Source organism: Apteryx rowi, unplaced genomic scaffold (assembly GCF_003343035.1).
Source record: "Apteryx rowi isolate R43461 unplaced genomic scaffold, aptRow1 scaffold_277, whole genome shotgun sequence".
Lineage (NCBI taxonomy): Eukaryota > Metazoa > Chordata > Aves > Apterygiformes > Apterygidae > Apteryx > Apteryx rowi.
Window position 1 is genome coordinate 358,338 of NW_020449163.1, and position 20,821 is coordinate 379,158.

The 20,821-nt window shown below is 34.3% G+C and overlaps 1 protein-coding gene across 2 annotated transcripts in view; it reads left to right on the forward strand.

Annotated features, from left to right (window-relative positions):
* The first annotated feature begins 3,943 nt into the window (after positions 1–3,943).
* Positions 3,944–20,821, forward strand: part of TBC1D5 (TBC1 domain family member 5) — a 309,786-nt gene continuing 292,908 nt past the window's right edge. Inside the window, exon 1 of one of the 2 annotated variants that reach the window (XM_026068628.1) lies at positions 3,944–4,010. The gene's annotated coding sequence lies outside the window, so the exon portion shown is untranslated. The remainder of the gene's footprint in view (positions 4,011–20,821) is intronic. The other variant, XM_026068627.1, reaches the window with a different exon arrangement.

Sequence of the window (20,821 nt, forward strand, 5' to 3'; positions counted from 1 at the left end):
ACTCTATTGTGTATATGACATTTGAGAGCTTATTAAGAATCGAGAGGTGCAACGTTAAGGTTCTTCAAAAAAGGGGAAGGAGCCTTAAGTAGCAAAATGTAAATATGAAATAATTATAAATTAATTCTTTGCCTAGTCCATTTATTTAAGCAGTATTAATGTTTCATCATTTCTCTTTAATAGAAAATGCGATGTTTAAATAATGTGGTAATTGTATTTTTAGACACAGTAGAACAGTGCCTTTAACTGGAAGATCAGATTTTGATACCAAAATAAAGATCTCATAGAAGGGAATAGTTCCAGGTTAGCATATTATGAAGTCATCTGTGGTGAATACTGCATATCAATCTGACAAAGGGTTAATGGTGGGAAGTGATATGAGTTTTATCTTTTTATAAATCAAGGGGTTAGTAAAAATGTGGGCTTACTGTTGATCATTAGAATACAAAACTATATGTTGAAATCAATTAACATGCATATCTGATGACTGATTGTACAAATATGAAAGTCAAATAATTGTAATCGTTAACCATGGCTTCAGGTCATACGAGTTGTCAACTCAAAAAAACTAGAGGAGTAGGAGGTTGATTTGCATATATTTAATGTGGCATGCTGTACATGTGGGAATTTGAGATAAACCTTTGCTAGTAATCTGCTTGTTTTTATCTAAAAATCGACTAGGAAATGTGGATCTTAACAGCCAAGTGAGCTCTGTGTTGTATTGATAGCAGTTGATTCAGTACTTTGGAATTTGACATTTTACTATATGTTTTAATATGTTAAAATTGTTTAAAAATTGTTAAATTGACAGTTGGAAGAAGCTGGTTAAAGAATTTATTCAAGAAATATTCAAAGTTCTTGCCAAAAGCATACTCAAAACTATACTGAAACTGTTTATAAGACTGGATTACTTTTTAAAGATTTTTAGTTACACTTATGCAGTATATATCACAAGCACTTTTATTCCTTTTTATGATAAAAGAAAAATCAGTAAGACAGGTAATAGAATACAATAAAAATTCTAAAGAAATACTGTTGTAAGTCACAGAAGTGTCTATGTGAAGTGGACCAAAAGGATATTTTTTAATTTAATTGATGAATTGTAATAAATAGAGGGGAAGAAAGTGTGGCCAAGTGGAGTGAGGCTTCTGGCCTTGAAAGGATTTGCATACTGTTTAAGTTCCTGAATATAATAAATCACTGCAGTCAGAAAATCTTTTTCATGTGTAATGCAAAATATTCCATGTAACTCATAACAGTTCAAAGAATCCTTGAAATCTGAGGCATAGTCAGGAATCAGAACCTTATGTTACCTGTATTATTATAAGTACATGTCTATCTAGTGTCTCTTTGTCCCCGTTTTTCTGCTTCTGAACACTTAAAACATTTTTTTTTTTCCGGTCCTAAATTTTGAAATAGTTATCTCTTTCTAAAGTTTCCGTTGGTTACTCTGTATTTCATGAGTTTTCAAGTGGAAGAAGCAACAGTGTACCTCCTTTGATCTAATTAGTACCTGCGGACTAAGAAATTCACTATTGATGGCAGTGTTAAAGGGTAGAGAGGATAGCAGGAGGTCTTATTGCTCAATGCATTTTACTGTGAGCCTTATTTATAATTTTGCTATTGTAAAGATTTGAAGTTAGTCGTTGGTACATATGTGGTACAATTGCAGCTCCTTGCATTATTACCCAAATTAACTTAAGTACCAGGAGCAACATGGCCTCCTTTTTGTAGCAGCCTGCTTCTCAGCCTGGGTGAAGTGCTGCACTCACACAACTACTCTATTTCTGGTATCCTTGGTCTGTAAAATACACTGGAATGGCACTGTATTTTGCTTTAGCCTTCCATTGACTAGTGTTTTGCATGCTCTGTTGAGTAAAGGCATACGCTATGTTTGTCGATGTAGGGAGAAGGGAACCAGCTGGTAGAACTGAGGAAAGGACTCAAATTCAGTTTCTGTGCTTCACCTCCTTTCTAGGGTGGAATTTGCGTTTGACTGTGGAAGAGACAAAGGGGTCTGTTTCTCAGGTCATTGGCTGTATTACCTTCTGTCCCAGGCGTCCTTTCTTTATACAATTTACATGTCTATTTAAGCAGAGAATGGTGGCCCTCTATTTGACAAAAAAGTACTACTGTGAGGAGGTCAGTTCTGGAATCATACACAGAAAGCTAAAGTTAAACATTACAGTAATTAAAAACCAAAGAAGATTTTAAAAGGAAAAAAATATACATTTTTAAGGCATCGGTCACTGTAATTACACTTTTAGGTCTACTATAACTCAGTAGTGAAACATCACTTTCCTACTAGAGGCTGCCAAGCTGGAGATGAATGAAAATGATATAAGACTTAGTGGTACTTTCTACAGAAAGTCTTGATTCCAAAATCTCAGGATCATTCCTGAGCCATTGTATGTCCCAGTAATCCTTAAAATCTTTTAATGTATGTAGGGTATATAGTGCTTTTTCAAGGATCCGTTACTTTAAAAAAGAAGGGTGTGGGATATTTGTGATTTGTGTTTGGGGGGGGTGCAGGTGGGAATGAAGTGTCATTCTCAAAACATGGATCTCGGTAGTAAAAGAGAATACCATAGCAAAATATGTGGTCTGGTTTGTCCCACTTGAGAAAAACATCTTCTGAGAAAGAAGTGTCTCAGATTCCTTAAAATATTATGTAAGTTTTTTGTACTGTTGTGTTTTGGGGCTTGCAATATTATTGGCTCAAAAAGGGAGATATGCTTTTTCCTGATGACTATATTTAGCCAGGAAGAATAGTCCTTTTTAAAGCAAATTGAAATGAGTGTATGAGAGCGTGAAATTATCAGCAGCGCTGGTGCACATTTACATTACTTCTACATACTCTTTTGAATGACCACACAACAGAACAAGTACTTCATTTCCACTGTGTTGATTTTTCTTGACAAAACATGGCAGTCTGTCCAAAGGAGGGTGTTTAGCCAAGATAAATATAAAATTTATGATTAAGCAAAGTGTTTCCTTATTATAATCCCTAAAGAGACCTTCAGACTTGTTAAATAAAATGTGCCAAGGTAGTTTTAAGAGTAAATTGTCCTTTATACTTTTAAATGCTGAAATATGATAAAACCATCCCCATTTGAGATCTTATCAGCAGAAACAACACTGCTTCCTGACTTCCTTTGAACCAAATGGCAAAAAAAATGTATATATACAACATATAATTGTATAGTAACTTCAGGTTTGATGCATTCATTCAGTTTTACAGGCCAGTATAGAGATCAAGAGTCCATATCAGTGATGTGGCTTGTAAAACTGCATCTCACTCTTTCCTGTAATGTGTGTTATGGAAGGAAGCAAATAAATCTCCTTTTAGACAGTACAGATAAAAATTGATAATGTGATTACACTTCTGGCACATTTCTTTAAATGCTATATTTACAGAATGCCACTTTGAAGAAAACTGGTGACTGTAAATATTATTCATTAAAATAAATAGGGAATGTAAACTGATTCAGGAGATCGGTGAGTTTTGACCTTTGTGGTGTCAGTGTTGGCTTTGGAGTGCAGTGTTCTAATTAAATTGTGAATGTACTTAGATAGTGGATATTAAATGGTCTCGCTGTATTCTTTCAAGGACTATGAACTTTGAAAATCAAGGATAACATTAGATGTCAGCCAAGTATTTTGTCCTTCTCATGGTTTGTCTTTACATCTGAAATAGTGCCAATTTGCACAGATTGTGTGTCAGCTTAAATACAAGAAACAGGCCTCAGTCTGCTTGAACTTGTTCCACCAAAGACTTCTATAAACTTTTGGTAGTCTGCAAACTATAATGATTGTTTCACATTAAGTTGCTTTGTAGAATTATAAAACAGCTTTTYTTGTGCTTTCAAATAAAATGTTGTCATCCACTAATGAATGAGATACCATCTGTAATAATTAAGGTTATTCTACTTGTTTTCCCCCTGCAGCAAAACTTCTGAAGGTTTGCAGAAGATAGTAAGAGAACCACCAAGAAGACTATCTGCAGTATTGTAAGTACTGCACTTGCCGGGGGGGGGGGGGRGKGAATTAAGAATGTTGTAAGGAGATTTTCTTTTTGGGGGGGAAAAATGAGCTACATAAAGGGATTACATGTAAAATACAGAGCAGGATGTATTGTAGCAATCATGTTAATAATTTACAAGGAAAAAGACTGCAGTCTTGTAAAATCTAAAATTGTATCCTTGTGCAGTGTAATCAGGAATTTACCAATAGCAGTGAAAAATATTTCTCTATCCACCAAAGATTGATCTGGTTTATATACATTTGTTTATTTAAAACTATCAGAATTTAGAAAATCATTGTAGTTTTGCAGGTTTGTCATTTGTTTTAGTGACTTATTGTTTAGGTTATTTTGCAGAATTATTTATTTGCTGATTTATTTATGTATTTCATTATTTATTTATTTGATTATTTAGTAAATTATTTATCTGATGAATTATTAATACATCTTCATGACATGCTTTAAATTATTTATAACTTAATTTTGAGTTTATTGCTTTTCAACGCTGCATTGTTACTGACTAGTTTTGATTTTTTTTTTTTTCTTTCTTTCTTGGTTCTTGAAAATTAAAGTACTAGCTCTAAGGCAAAAGTATATTCTTTGCAGAATCCATAGATGGTTTTCAATAAAGTAATTTACCATGTAGATACTAATTTTGTTTAGTTTTATATTGCTTATTATTGCTTTTCTACTTATTTAGCTTTTGCTTTTATTATTTCATAGGTGTGCCAAGATCAAATGAGTGACCTTTAAGGAACAAAGATAAATGTTTACTTTAAAATGTTTAGAAACAGAGTTGTTCTGTTTTCCCATTGTTAATTACTCTTTAATTATTATTAAAGTTTACTACAGATATTTTTGTCAAAATAAAAAGAATGCTTTTTAATGAGCCTCTTGATAGCTGAACTAATATATTTAACTTCTGCTAATATGAAAATAATAGAATCATATTAATAATTCTTGTGGAGAGTTCCTTCTTACTAGTGGTTTTAAATATATGGGGAGGAATGATGGTATCTTTAGATACATGTAGAAGGAGATATGTGTCAGAGTGACAGATGGGTTACATTTTTTTTCCCTCCACTGTTTTTTTGCATGCATAGGAATTTATAAGCTCCAAAAATTCAACATCTCTGTGTTGTTATATGTAAACTACTGTTATGTTCTGTGTTCACAAAGAATCATTCTTACCTCACAGCATATTGTTGTGAAGCCCGTTGTTGCATTGCTGCCTTCTGCCAATTAGCAAGGTCTGCAATCTAGTCTTTTTCTCTGAAGAGCCTCGAGTAAATGTATAAAAACAATGTAAGGGGTCAAATTCAGGCTTCATATATGAGCACCAGCTCCATGGAGTTTGAAACAGGTACCTCAGATCAGAATTTGACTCAGAGTAAATTTTCACAGTTACCTATTTAACTTCTGTTTCCAGTGAGTAACTCTTTCTGCAGTCTGAAGCCACCTTATAGGAAAGTGCCATGACTGAGCATGGTTTCATAGTGCTGAAGGAGCTTTAATGAATAGGGCAAAGCAGTTGTTCCTGTGGAAAAGTGCTGTGTGCATAACGTGGCCTTTATTCTATGTTTAGTGCCTGAAATGAATTTATACTTTAAAGTTTTAACACAGCATGGAAAGGCTGCATTGTACATTTCAAGTTTCAATGCTGTTGAAATACTGTAGAAATGGCCTCTGTAGACAGGTTTCACTATAGAACTTAAATTATGCATGTGTAGATCCAAATTCCTTATTTTGAAATATTGAATGTATGAATATTTAATTTGTATCTTGCTTTAGTATCTTCATATGCTTGCCTTAAAGGAAGCTGTTTCCTTTGATTTATATACGTGGATAAAAATGTGTGTACAGTATGTATCAATGGTTTTTCTCTCTACAGCATTAGATGAACAGCTTTAGATAGTGATAGCTACTGATTTTTATTCTGCAGCTTGCTACCATTGTATAAAACGTAAATTTGTCATATTTGTTCTATTAATCTTCCTTGAATTTCAAATTCATTTGCTTTCCAGAAATATTTTCTTAATTACATATGTTTAGAAGAGTCAAGTATGTTGCACATCCTAACGATGCAGTATTTTTGGTCTGTGCACAGTAACAAAGCCCTGAATATTATCATCATTTGGGGCAGAATTTTAATCTGAAATTTACATTTCTCTTTATTTGAATGTTTTGACTGAAACGGAGAACTCCAAGGGAGTTCCTGAATGTATGCTGGTTTATGTGACATGGTCTATGAATTTTTGTACAGTCACTCTTATTTCCTTGCATAAACGAAATCTTATTGTTCAGTAAGACCTATTATATGCAGTTACAAAGGTAAGTGCTGTCAATACATTCTGCCACCAGATTCTCAGAGTATGAAGCACTTCCTGAAATACATGCTACTGCTGTTATAGGGTAATATAACTCAGCTTATGTGTTGGCACTGAAAGTAGCTACTTTATAATGATGACAAGTGAAAGTACAGCCAAAGGTCACATTAAACAAGAGATTTCTTTCACACCTCATCCATTTTCTGGATGGAGTATGAAAATAGCTCTCTTCACTGCACTACTGTATTTTTAAAAAGAAGTTGTCTTGAAATGATCTTTTTATGCCTTGTATATTACTTTGTTCACATTTTAAGAATTGGACTGTAGAATTCTAGCATGCTAACTTAGGTGCTACAAAAGTGTTCAAAAGTAGCTTAATTTGGGTGCAGTTAGGCAGTATAAATAATAGTTCAGCTTACTACATATTTTTTTAGCTCATGAAGTTGCTTAAAGGTGCTTCAAGTTTTAGAAGGAGAACTGTTTATGCGCAAAGTGTTATTTATATTAGTATTGCATGACCATAACTATATTTTTCTTCTGTATCTTTTAAGAAGAAAAATATGTATTTTTTTCTGAAAATTGCAGACTGTCTTACAGAAGTAGAAAAAGAAGAGCAAACATCTCCATGATAGACTGTTTTTTAGCTCCAATTTAAAGAGATCTTGCTAGTAATGTGAAAGGATAATTTAGACTGTAGGCTCAATCAGTTCCTGGTCTTATGCTGAAACAGCCAACCAGCATGCTAAAAAAAGAGTTGTTTTTAAAATGTGAATAGTCATGTATTAGATAATGAAAATGAAGCTGACTTGTTTCACAGAGGTTGCTGAGCAGTTAGGAGATGCTGGTTGGGAGGCCTAAATCTGGTGTATTATTGATAGGTATATTTCTGTTCTAATCTAACTCCATAGAAATCATAGAAGCCATATTAAGCTCTTCTTCAATTTATTCCACAAAGATAAAAGAATTTACATCTCATGAGTCATATATTTCCTGTTGTATCTTTAATACATCCATTTTTAGTATTTTTCTTGCCTCTGTTCTCTATTGGTATGCTTAGAGAGTCTGTGTGTAGGAGCCTGTTATTTCACCCACGAAGCAAGGAGGAGTTCAAATCAATAGCTGCATACCATTGATACTAAATGATGTTTCTTCTTACTACAATAAGGCCTGATTGTGTCATCCTAATGACACTGGCTTGCTTCACAGAACAGGGATCAGCACTCTCTCAAATCAAGCTTTACCAGTATTAAAAAAGCCTTGTGGAGGAAATACTGGAGAAATACTCTAGTATTTGTAACCAAACACATGCATTGGATTTGTAAAATGAGTATTCAAGAACTTAATAGTTCTGTTTCACTCTGTAGGAGAGCTGGTTTGCAATGCATTTTGGAAGTATGTATTATAAGATGTAGGATTGATCAGAGCTGACACGAAAGCATGATATTTTAGAAAGAAATTACAAGCATTATTTAAAAAACCAAAAAACAGATAAAATGGGGTTCATAGTAAGACCATAGCTTAAAAAATACCTGAAGCTAGCAGAAATTCTTCATGTTCCACAAAAAAGTCTTTGCCGCACTGCCAAGAAAGAGAATTTCTGCAAGAGGGAAAAGATATAGCCAGCAGGAATTGCCACACTAGGTCCAGATTACACTCTACATCGTGGTCAAAAAGACGTAAACAGTTGTTCTTGACTTGAACTAAGGATCCCATATGGAGATAATAATTGTAGAAAGATAGGAGTTTGAGAGGAAATAGTGTAGCCATGGGAAGCAGCACTATGATGATAGGAACTTCCAGACATAATGTTGGTAGCAGCAGTGGGTTTTTGGGAAGCTCAGACTTTTTTGTGTTGGACATCTTTGAGTAACAGGAGAGATGAATCATCCTATTTCACTGTTAAAATATCCTGCTCTTTACGGCAGCATATTTGTTTGTACATTTATATCTGTATCTTTCACTGTATAATAGATCTAAATTTTTTCATCTGAAGGAACATTAGAAGATATTATAGTTGCATGGTTAAACATTCACATGGTACTTCCTGAATTTTAGCTTGAATATTGAACCACAACTGCCTGTTCTATGAAAGCCTTTCAATAGTAGGCAGCTTTATTAGTAGTCACACATGTAGCTTTTTTATTATATTTACACTATTTTCATTGTCTTATATTTTTAAGCAAAACATGGGTTCTTAGACATTCATAATGTGAGCTGCATTTTAATGTTTCTGTTTTTTTCAATATCTCCCCTTCTACTTCTCTCATTTCTATCTGTACGATTTTTATAAGGTCACCTGCCATCATGATATCTGAGGGTTTTTGTGAAGGGGAAACACCTCCTGTTTTGCTGGCAATGAAGCAAATTACAGTAATGGTTTATATTTCAGTAATGGTAGTGAATATTATATAAGCTTTATGCCATCTTTTGGGTTTCTTTAATGCATGTTAACTACAGGAAATGAGTAGCATCCAAAAGATGACCAGCAACTCTAGAGATGTAGCTCATAGAATTTATCCACCTCAGATCTAGGAAGTTTTCAGTGATTCTCTTTCTCACTGAAATGTTCTAATGGATTATATAAGGAGCACTTTGTCAGCTTATTTATCCTAGTGACACACTTCTACCTCAGATGCAGCTTACTAGCAAAAGGTAGTCTTGCCATAATAGCATAGTCTCGTCCATGCATCTCTTACTTCTTCATTCTATCCCCAGTGCTGAAAGAAGCTAAAAATCAATTTTGCTAGTATAACTTCCCCTTATTTGTGTAAAGTTAGCATACACTTGAAACACCACCAGCATACTCTATCCTGCCATGCATAGGTATACTATCTTATCATATACCTAAGATGCATAGCAGAAGGAGCCACTAATGTCTTGTCAGCAATACAGTGAGGATGCAAGAAGTTCAGTGAAGAAGGCTGTGCCTTATGTGGTGACTTGTCTCTACTAAAACATGTTTTTCCTTTCAGCTGAACTTCTGATCTTGCAAACGTTTGAGCGTAACTTACGACAAGCTGATATTGGCACTGAAATTGATGAATATATTCTCTTACAGCATTATATTTAGTAAACACCAATTTTAGTCTGTTTTCTTTATCCCAGTCTCTTTCATTTGACGTATGGTTGTAGCTGGATTTAATGTTCCCTACTCTGTTGTGAGGATCAACAAACATTAAAAACATCTCTGATAGTTGTTGTGAAAACAGTCGACATATCAAATGCAACGAGCTTTGTCGTTCTCCCATTTTTGTTGTTTATATTATTTCTCTCTCTTTTTTTTTTTTTATAAATGCCATGTTTCAGTGGACCAGAGCTTTCAAAGAACCTAGGCATCTGTGATTATTCCATTATTTCATATTTCTATCAGTTCTGTTTCTAATGTTTGATTTAAAAAATCAGATTTAAATTAATGCTACAAAACTTAATTTCTGTAAAACAGGCATTAATATGAATTTCATATGTTCAGGTAAACAAGTAGTTTTTTTGGAGTTATGATATCTATTGATAGACAGAAGCTCGTGTGCATGGGTAATCTGGAAACTTGATGTATAAGCTTTCCTTTGATGTTTCTCATAATGTGCAGCCAACAAATGAAACTTGCTATTATTTTACTAGGTAAGTTTACTTTTTTCTGTTTCTATGCAGAACTGTTTTTGTTTCTACAAAAACAATACACAAAAACAATACTACACAAGTCTTCGCTATATTGTGTCTATTTGTGCTATCTGTTTTGCTTCAAAAAATATTTAAAGGTAATAATTTATACTTTCTTTGCCATACCTGTATTATTTAGGAAGGAAAGTAAAAGTAACATGGGAGTGAGACGTATATTTGTATAACAACTTGAAAAAATGCCTTTTGCTTATCATTAATCCCTTCAGTTGTACAATACTACTCTTAAGACTTTTTCTTAGAGAGTGACTGTATTGTATGCATGTAACACATTCTCAGAGCAGTTAGTAAAACTATATGCACATCTGAAGACATATTCTGCATCTTCAGTAAAACGTATTTTGAATAAGTAGCTAATCTATTGAGTAGAGTTGTCCATTGATTCTAAAGATCTTTTTCTGTGCTCAGACAAATCGAGATATAATCATTTGTAATTTCTTCTCTTCATGAAAAGGAGTGATGAATAATATGATTGGAGGGAGTGCATGAGTCATGAAATGGGTAGTTGGAGAATCATGGAAAAATTCACTTAAACCCCTCTTCTGCTTACCAAGATTCATAATGTGTGTTCAGTTTTCTGTAACATATCCAGAAATCATGATGGTAAAGGTTTTAATAAAAGCCTAGGATGGATGAACAACAGCTCTATAGTCACTCAATTCTAACAGTGATATGATGGGTTATAAAAGAAAGTCCTGTAACTCTCAGCTAAAAGTACAGTGATTGTGGATAAAATGAAGATCAGAGGATGCTTTCTCTTTTGATCCCCATTTGAGGGGGAAAATAAAATGCCTTAAAATATACTACGAATAATGTGGAGTGAATGTAGACCCTGTGGTCCCAACAGTATGTGCACTACTATGAAACAGCTTTTAAGGGGCTGTTGAAATATTGATAACTTGGTAGAGCACTTCAGAATTTCCTTTTTCTATTTCAAATGTAGATCTATGTAGCCAGTCAATATTTGTACTCTTTTTTTCTTGGCGGTACAACTAGGCATAAAAGAGAGTAAAAGTAAGTATTTTAACTAAATAAATGACTTAACTTGACATAGCTCCACCCCCAAAAAATTCACCTTGTTTTCAACTTTTCTTTCATTACTAAAATCATGAAGCGTTTATTACAAAAATTGCTAAGTAGATTCAAGCACCAACTAAATGTCCCAGGCAAGAGTCGTATAACCAGCTGTTGTTCTCCCTGCAGTGACCTGGGCTAGGCAGCCTAGCATCTGCCTCTGTTTTCTCTTCAGTGACCCAAGCCAGATTTCTTCAAAGACTATTGCTGATTTTTTTCCCTGCAGTCAGTYATGCTAATTTCTTTTACATGCTACAGCTGTTTTTGAAAGATCTTTTTTCTTTTCTGACTCACTCTTTCTGTGATTTTAAAGAGGTGATTTTTTAAATTCTTGAGTAATGTTAAGCATAGGATTGTTCATCAGTTTTGCTTCAAGGCATATATCAACACTAGAGGAAAAAGGGCAAATAAGATTTACTTTCACAGGAAAAACCCCATCTTTCCTGAGGTTCTTATGGACAAAGAATCCTGATCTTGAACTGAGTTAATTCCATTCATTTAACTAGAAAGAATCAAGGTGAAGGTGTTGGAGGCATGGGAGGGCACAGAGTTCAGAAGCATGCAAAAAGGGAGACGTTTTGCTCTGTGAACTACCAGGATGAAAATATTATGTAGCAAAATGTTCCAAATAAGAATAAAAATCAAGCTATTAATGATATAAGCCTTAATCAATTAGATCAAGCTGTCTTCTGGAAGTCATTATTGCTGAATAGTTAAATGCAAAACAGTAAAGTGTATCCTCAGTATTTCTTTTTGACAACCTATTCCACAGAAATTTCTAACAGATGATTAAATATACGGAAGGAGGAGCAAAGGAGGAAGGGATAGCATGAAAGAATTGTCAAAGGTCCTATGATGAGAGTTTTCCTTTTTGTCACTGATAATTTTCTCATATTCTGTCTTTTTCAGTCTTTTACCTTCAGTTTTATTTTTTAAATATATAATTGTTATTGTTAGAACTACAATTAAAGTTTGGTGATCTTTTAGGAAATGTAGAAATGTAGAATGTCTTTCAGAATTTGTAGGATTACTAGAGCATGCTAGAGGTCTCATATTTGATGGTATTTGAAGTTTTGGAAGACGCAATATTCTAGCTTTCTCACACTGTTTTCAAGTGGATAATGTGCCCCTAATCCTAAAAATTTAGGGACAGCAAAGATGCAACACAGATACATTCTGTTCACTCAGTAGAAGAACTTTACTTTTTCCGTATGGTTGTCTACCAACCAGTTAGCCAAAAAAATGTCACAAGTCAAATTGCTTCCTCTCAAGCTGCCTTTGTCATGCTGATTACAAGAGTAGGTTACTCCAAAACTCAGCATTTCTTCAGAGCATGATTTTTCACTGAACACCATTATGCCTTTTATTTGTTGTATGAAATAGCAAAATTAGGTGGTTTGCATCAACAGTTTTCTGTAGAATACTGAAAAAAATCACAGCGCATATTGGTGTTGGAATATACTCAAAATGCCTGGTTTGTTTCAGGGATAGACTTTACTTCCACCAATATGTGGGCAACATGAATGATGCCCGCTTCTACCACTAAATAATAAACCTCCTTTACCTCTTTCCTCATGTATTGTCACTTCCTATCTTATCTCAATTTATTTAATCCATTTTAGTCTTTGAGAATGATTCTTATGCATACACAGAAAAGAAGAGTTTACAGGAGGGTAGGCCTGAGTGTCTGCAGGTGATAAGAGCTGTGATACTGAAATATTTTTCCTTCAAAATCAGACTTTTACAAATTCATAGCCTGACTGGACTGACTAGCTGAATGACTTGCATGTTAAATCTAAAAGTAAAATCAAACAACAAAATTCTTCAAGGGGAGGGGGAAAATGGCATATTTTTATGAGTTTTTTTTTAAAGTATTTCCAAGTTGATGTGGTTGACTTTTATTGATGAGACATCTGGGAGTGAGCTGCTTAGGGTTTTTTTTTTTTTTTTTTAAGAGTCTTCAGGTGATTTTAAGTCTTTATGGCAATTAATCCAGATGACTCAAAGGTCAATTTAGCCTCTAGTGACTGGCCAGACTGCCTTGTAACCCTGAATTACATCACAAAGTTACCTAATTTTTAATAGCTTGCATGGATTTTTACTGATATTCTTTTATAGTGGTTATTTTTGCAGAAAATGATTTGCAAGCAGTAGTTTTGGAAGGGGAAGAAACTAAGAGTGTTTTCCTTAATGAAAGTCTCTCTCATTTGTTGTAGGCTATTGGTCTGAAGTTCCATTGTAGAAATGTGCCTAGCAGGATTCATAACCTTGGCCAACCTTGCATACCTTGCAATCAGCTTCAGTTGCTATTCTGTGTTGGTGGTGGACAGAAATAGGCTTTTGATAGCCCAGGTTAGAATGTGTTTCTCTGGAGAATCTGGGAGTTTGAATCTATGCGCTCTGCCAGAATAGCAGTGGCGGATGTTGATTTATATACCCCAAGGACCATTGCTATGAGAGTCAGATGATGAAAAGTTTGGTTCCTAATTCACTGCTACATGGGCCCTCTGTGGCCCTGCTCTGCCTCACTTTCTTTGGGAAAGTGGAGATGACAAATATACTCAGAGCTAATGCAGATAAAATTGAACATAATTACTGAGTGTTCCTTTCTTCTTCCATCTTAAAGTTTTGTCAGGATATACACATAGCCTGTGATGAAAAAATTTGAGGAAAGGAGACTAGATTGATGGAGGTGAAAAAAATTACACCAAGCGTGACTGAGAGAGAGAAAATCTGGGAACCTATGTGTTAGTTAAGGATATTTTGTCAAAACTGACCTTTGCCAACATGATTCTTGTTTGGGGATAAACTCAGTTATAGATTTACCTACCTCTCCTTTAGGGACATCTCTTATAAACAGACGTTATTAATTATCGATAGACCCATAACTGATAGATCCATGAAGATATATTGTCAGCTTCTCATATGCTGAGATAGCAAGTATCCCTAAAGAGATGAAACAGAATATTTCTTTGCATTCTTGTAGAAGTAGCGAAGGTTTCAGTGAAATTTTCTAATTGGATAAGTTATAGCTGATACCCTGCTCTCTCTGGGCCAGCTCACCCTCACCCCCTTTTTTGTAATTTCAATTTTTTGTGTTTTTTTAAGCTTTGAAGAAGGCCTTAGTGAGACATACTTATTAATAATGATTTAAGAATGTTTGTATGTTCAGACAGGTCTTTTGGGAAGTTTGATTGTATCAATTGTCATATTTCCATCAAAAAAAGGTCAAGGGCTGAATCCTGTTTTCTTACCAAAATGATTTCAGCCCCTGTTTTAGCTCCTATTTTATATGACCAGCTCTCAGTTTGAAAACCTTTTGCATAAGAATATGAACAAACTTTAGAAGTGAAGTCAGGAAGCATAGCTACTGTTTTGAACCTTCAAGGAAAAGTGTATAGCAATAAATTTTCATTATATGTCAGCATTCAAGACCTTTATTAAGGGAAATGGTGTAGTCCAAGTTAAAAAGTTTATGTACTTGTCCAAAAAGATACCAATATAAGCTGGCTTCAGAAGTTAAATGAAGAAAGAGCTTCCTGGATCTCTCTATTTATATGACCTAGGTCCAGGTTGTACAAGCAACAGGCAATATATTTTGTAATTATTTTTATTTGATCATGAGAAGTACTTTCTTATGGATCTAAGTAACTGACTCCTAGGCCAAATGACGTGTGGCTCTGTGATTTGTTGCTGGGATCTCAGTTACTCTTATTTTCAACAGACTTCCCAAGATGCATTCTCTGTATCTAAGAAGACATAGGTTTTTGAAGGCTTTTTTGCCCTAGCTGTTGGGAAAGCATAGAAATCAATACCTTCTTGCCTGTGGTTTATTTTCTCTAAGTTTGCTTTATTTTACAAGGCTTTGTTAGATTTGGCATTGTTTTAGAACATCCCTTGTCATGGTGAAAAAAATCCTTTCAGCACTTGTAACAGTAGCATTCTGTGGAAAATTTGGGGGAGATTTAGTTCAGCTTGTTGTGCTTGGACAATTGCAGCAGATGATTATCTGTCCTTTAACTGAAGAAAGGAGAATATCCTGCTGACCAGTAAAGTAGGAATACAGATTTTACAGTCTTACTAAACTGAGGAATTAATGTTTGTGAAAAGGAAATACATAGGATAATTAATTGCTTTCATATAAATCATCATAAATTTCTATATTTATGGAAAACTTTTGCATTGTTTAAAGTATTGTGATAATATACTTGTGATTTGTATGTCAGTTATTTTGGACTTGTAGTTCATACTGTACTTTTCTTTATATTGAGATTAACGAGGAGAAAAGGGGTAAGGCATTTTTGTTATGGCCAATTTATTTCATTTCAGACTGTATTATCATTTGGTGAAAGCCCTATTGATTAGCCTTCATAGCTTTACAGAGCTTTTCTTCTAAGCACTTAAAGTTTGAGTTGTCTCAGTCCCATAGGACTGAAAGAAAGCTGTTAGTACCATGAAATTCTTCTTCTGTATGTTTCCAACAGCTTGAAGCCTCTTCTTGGAATGCAAAATATTAGCACATTAATGTTATTAACCCCTTTAGTACAAAATGCTTTTGGAAGTAAAAATATTTTCATATCTTCAAAGTCTGGATTGTTTCTTCCATATGAGTACAGTTTCTTAAAGCTGAAAAATGTGTTGCTGTGCAACAAACAGATGCTACTCTAACAATGCAATACATTATGTACCAAAAATGATCTTGGTTTTAATCATAGATGCTGATTTAATGAGACAAGACTAGCTTACATCAAAAATGGATTTAGGGTGTGATTTTGTTTTCTCTGTGTTTTCTCTACATAATTAATAGGAATATGGTACCTTATATACTGTGTTTTAAATTTGAAAGTGTACTTTGGTTTTATGTCATTTTATACTCCTGTCTTCTTGTACACTGTTAATGTATTTGCAATAAGTGAGCTATTTCCTCAAAAAGTATTGTCTTTTTACAGTATCATTCTGATCATGCTTAATCTTTCCATTTTGGCCACATTTTCTTTTTTCATTTATTTTCTGAATGTCTCCCATTCAGTGGCTTCATCTTGCATTTACCGTGTGGGACATGCAAGATGTTTGCCTCTAACTAATGTTAGGTTATGGATCAGAACAACGATGCTAATCAATATTCTCAGATAGTATCAGTACTTTATATCTTCAGAACACACCTAACCCCCTGGGAGCATTTCATTGTTGATACCTCTTCAGTTTAACTTTCATTTTGTTCTGTGGATATTCTGTGCATTACTTGCTACCTCTAATCCTTCTATCACCAGATATAAATTTTGATTGACAATTTTACTTTTAGATAAAGTCAGATAATACTATACTTGGGGGGGAAAAAGTCTTCGTATTGTGTTTTTAATTCCACTGAACCCAGCAGAGTTAAATGTAGTTTGGATGCACAGGGAAGAATTAATGATTGGAAGATACAGAGTTGGTAAATTATTTATTCTGGCCCTGAGGAAGCTGAAAAGCTGAGTGAAAGACTAATAAATCATTTGTGGTAGTGCTGGTTGTCACTTCCAATTATTTTAGACGGTTTTGTGATAAACTGCAGCACCTGCTAGATATCCCTACACCATCCCTTGATGCTTGCAGTGCAGCTTGTTCAGTCGATTATCAAAGGCAAATTTGTCTAAAGTTTCCTCAGGTTGGAAAGAGAATTATTTTTCTCAATCACCCCTTCCCCCTTTTTTAAGCTCCTTTTCCATTGCATGCATGAAATAAGTTTTACATATATCATAGATTTTACCTGATTGACATAGTGTACATTCAGGTATGGTTTATTGATCCACTGAGGAACAGGATGAGGAGTGACGTGTGTGTCAGTGTTAGCCTAACCTTGAAAGGCTGTCTTCATTTCATCTTGCTGAAGTGAGCTGTTTCTAAGATGTATGAACTAGTATTCATCCTCTGGTTTTGAGGATTATGTTGGAGCTAGTACTGAAGTTGCGAAGGAGACTGACTTGAATATCAGTTGACTTTGTCACCTGTTAAGCTTTCCTGCTATTTTTCTTCAGAAAGTCTTTGTGTAAAATTCCAATTACGTGTACAGAGGCCCTGTTGCTCCACAGGATGCAACGCTTGGATAAATAGAGTTTAAGGCAGAGAAAAGTAGTTGGAGGACTGGAGAGAGGATTTAGAAAGAGGAGTAATGGAGTGTCTTTCAAATATGGGAGAGGGAGCAAAATGTTGGAAAGATTAAAGTTTTTGATAGAGGAAGAAGAGAAGTAAGATGAATGATGGAGGAAGAAAGAATTGGAGCAGGTTAGTGACAGGCAACTGTTTGTTTATACTACCTTGCTGAAAGTAGCTTTGTCGGGCATTTGGTAAGTCTTTAGCTTACTAACATTTAGTTTCGGTTTGACCATCTTCTTTTCTGAGACACAGGAACCAGGCCTGCCCTAAAAATACTTGTCTTTCAAAAGTGAAAAAACAGTAAAATGTAATCCAGTTCTGTATGTATTACTTGCAAGCTTGAAGGTTGGCCGTCTCTTTAAAAAGAAAAGAAAAAAAAAAGGTGTTTTACCAAGTTGATCTCAAACCTCACTTTATGTGTGTAATCCAAAAGAGGGGGAGGAGGGAACTCCCAGTTTTGCAAAAACTCCAATAACCTATTTCTGTTCTTCTTGGGAAAAGGACTGCAAAAACTGAAAACAGTATTTAATTGGTTTTCATCTGAAAAATCTTAAAAAGTTAGCATGCATCAGTTAGAGTTAATCAGTTAGAGTTAAAAGTTATTCAGTTTAAAACTGTTGAGATTCTCTTTCATGTCTCTATTACTGGAGGAATGGTGTATGTCATACCCAGGGCTGAAAGACTACATAGTAAATGTTGAATGCTGTAACTTAACGGGTATAGAGGAAGCTTTCAGTATATTTTTCACTACTTTCCTAGTTTAATCCATCCAAGTAACACTGAATTCTAAACCTTCTGGGCCATTATAATCTACACCTCCACTCTTTGGAAGGTAGAAAATTCAGAGTTTTTTATTTCCATTGTTCTAATAGTGGGACACAGTTTGGAGTTTTAAGTGAAATCATTTTTTAGGAAGTAGCAGTATTTTGGCCCAGATAGCTAGTTCAAGACGAATCAGAGCAGTGACCATGCTGATTAAAATCAGCACAGTTGAAAGAGGTTTGTTTTTTGTTGTGAATCTGGTTGAGGTAGAGACTTGCTTATTGCTGTGCTCTGGTGACTCGGGGAAGAATCCCATGAAAATACGAGGCACAGTCACCGTGCTTCCCCCAAGGACTGCAGTAGGGAGAGAGCTGCAGAACTTAAGTTCTACATCTATGAACTTTAAGAAAGCTCCATGAAGCCATGTGAAATTTTTGTAACCTGCAAATAGTTTCTGAAAGCATTTAGGAACTCAGCTGTGGCCTGCTTAGATTCCAGAAAGTTGATACCAGGTGCCAGAAAAATACTCAAGTTCAGTGAAGGGAGTTTTGTTGTTTGGGGGGGCGGGGAGGTTTGTTTGCTCAGTTTGCTGGAAACTTCTTTTTCTTATATTAGTGTGCATGTTTGCCACTGCTGATGATGTTATAGCATGGACAGGCTGTAAGAACTAATCTGTATCATTATTATTATTTTATTATTAGAGAAAATGTTTCTGTAAACATGCTGTATCTGATGGTAACACAAATCAAATCAGTGTGGAATTTTTTCTGTGGCTTTAATCAACCATTTAATCATGATTTAAATCAAGATCTAGATGTAAAGGGTTACTAATCATGGTTCTTACTTCCTTATTTCCCAAAGAAAGGTGGTGTCTGTAGCAAATGTTGATTTGCAAATGAATACACCTTTTCTCTAGCAGTTTTATATTTATTTCTTGATAAACATAAAATGGTGCATTTATGCATTTTTTAAAGCAATTACAGACCTCAACATATATAAAAATAATATTTTTTTTAGCTTTATAAGAAAGTGGAAGACTGATGAGGACTTTTTTAATTCATGATTTGTGTCTAGTTCAATGCATATTGGCATTGAGTTAAAACTGCACAAAAATAGCAATATGTAATTTTCTTAAGGTAATTTCATTTGCAGGRTAAGTGTGCTGCATACACAAGAAAAGGGGAAGAAAAAATTCATTCTGAAATGAAAACGGATTTCTTTTACAAGATATTGCTTATAATAAACTCTTCACTGTGTTTTAGATAATCTTAAAACCAGTGAATTTTATCTTTAGACATAGACTATTTATTCAGACTTTAAAACAGGAAGACAAGCCTTCCTGCTTTCCATATTGGTTTTCAGTTTCGAAAGTCATTGAACTCAGCCCGTCAAATATCCTAGAAAAATCAGACATGATAGCTCTGCACCTGCCTGAGAGGCTGTTGCAGTCAGGAGTTGTGTCAGTCCTTAAGCCAACAATTTCCAGGTTTTTGCACAGTTTTTTCTTTACTCTTTCAATAAAGGGGCTTTTTTTAAACAACATGGCAGCCATACTGAATTGAGCTGGACACACTTCTAACCTAATGTCCTTTTTCCAACCTGGGTGAAGAAAGATTCCTGGGGAGAAGTTTAAGAACATGAGATACCTATTACAGTAATTCCCACATATGCTCTTCTGCCTTCTGGAGATTCAAAACTCTTGGCCTAGCAGAATCAGAGATGGTTTCTTTGTGTTTAGTAGCTTTCAGCTGATATTTTTTCTTTCCCCCTGAATGTTTGTGGTCACTTTTTGAATATGTGTAAAATTTTTGCCTTTTTAGGTAAGGAGTCAACGGCCTAAGTAGTAATTCTGTGAAGAAGTAACTCCTGTTGTTTGTTTTGGAAATGTCACTTACTAACTTCATTTAATCTTCCCTTTCTCCAGTTCTTCAAGATTTTAGCAGCAAACACATACTGTTACAGCTTTTTTTTTTTGATTCTAATTAATTGGATTGTCATGATTTCAATTTTAATTCTAAGGAGATTTTTTTATAGAAGGAAGAATATTAATCTTAAATAATTAAAAATGTATACATCTTCAGCCTCAGACATTTGGTGGTATAGGATCAGTTATTTTAACTTCCTTAAACAGGAAAAGAAATGGAAGGAAATATTCACGGTATTTTATTTTTTCATAATGGTGTTTTGCACAAGATACTCTGTCACTGAATTACACAGTTTTGGTAGAACAACAGTTTGGTGTAACAATCACTGTTACAAAGCTGTGATTATTTTACTTTTTAAAAACTTTTCTTACATTATGAAAAAGGAACTTAGTCCGTTATGATTTCAGTTGAGCTTCTCAGCAGGATTGCTTTTTAAAGGTCTTATGTGCATTTTCAAAAAAAGCTGAGGTAGAAGAGCTTCCTTCCAAAAATAATTAGAGATATGTCTTTTTATACTACAGAATGGAATAATGCAATATAGGTAATTTGGGTGCTAAAAGCAAGCTATAAAGTAAAGAATATTATCCCTGTTTTTCTTAAAAAGAAGAGTTCTTGAATTCCAGATTATTGGTGAAGATACATGTTGATTGGTTGAACTAGATGGCATACAGTGATTAAAATATTGATTTAAAGATAGTTTATCACTTCTATAAATATCAAAGTAGTGTTTTTGTAATTAAGTTATTTAGATTTAGGAGATATTCCTAAATATTGAAAACTATTGAAAACTCTTTTTTTCTCTGCTGTTGAAACAACAACAAATTTTAGAGCAAGTTAGCCTTATATCAGTTATAGGGTAATTATTGGAAACTATTTTAAGAGTTGTGGTAGAAGTATATCTG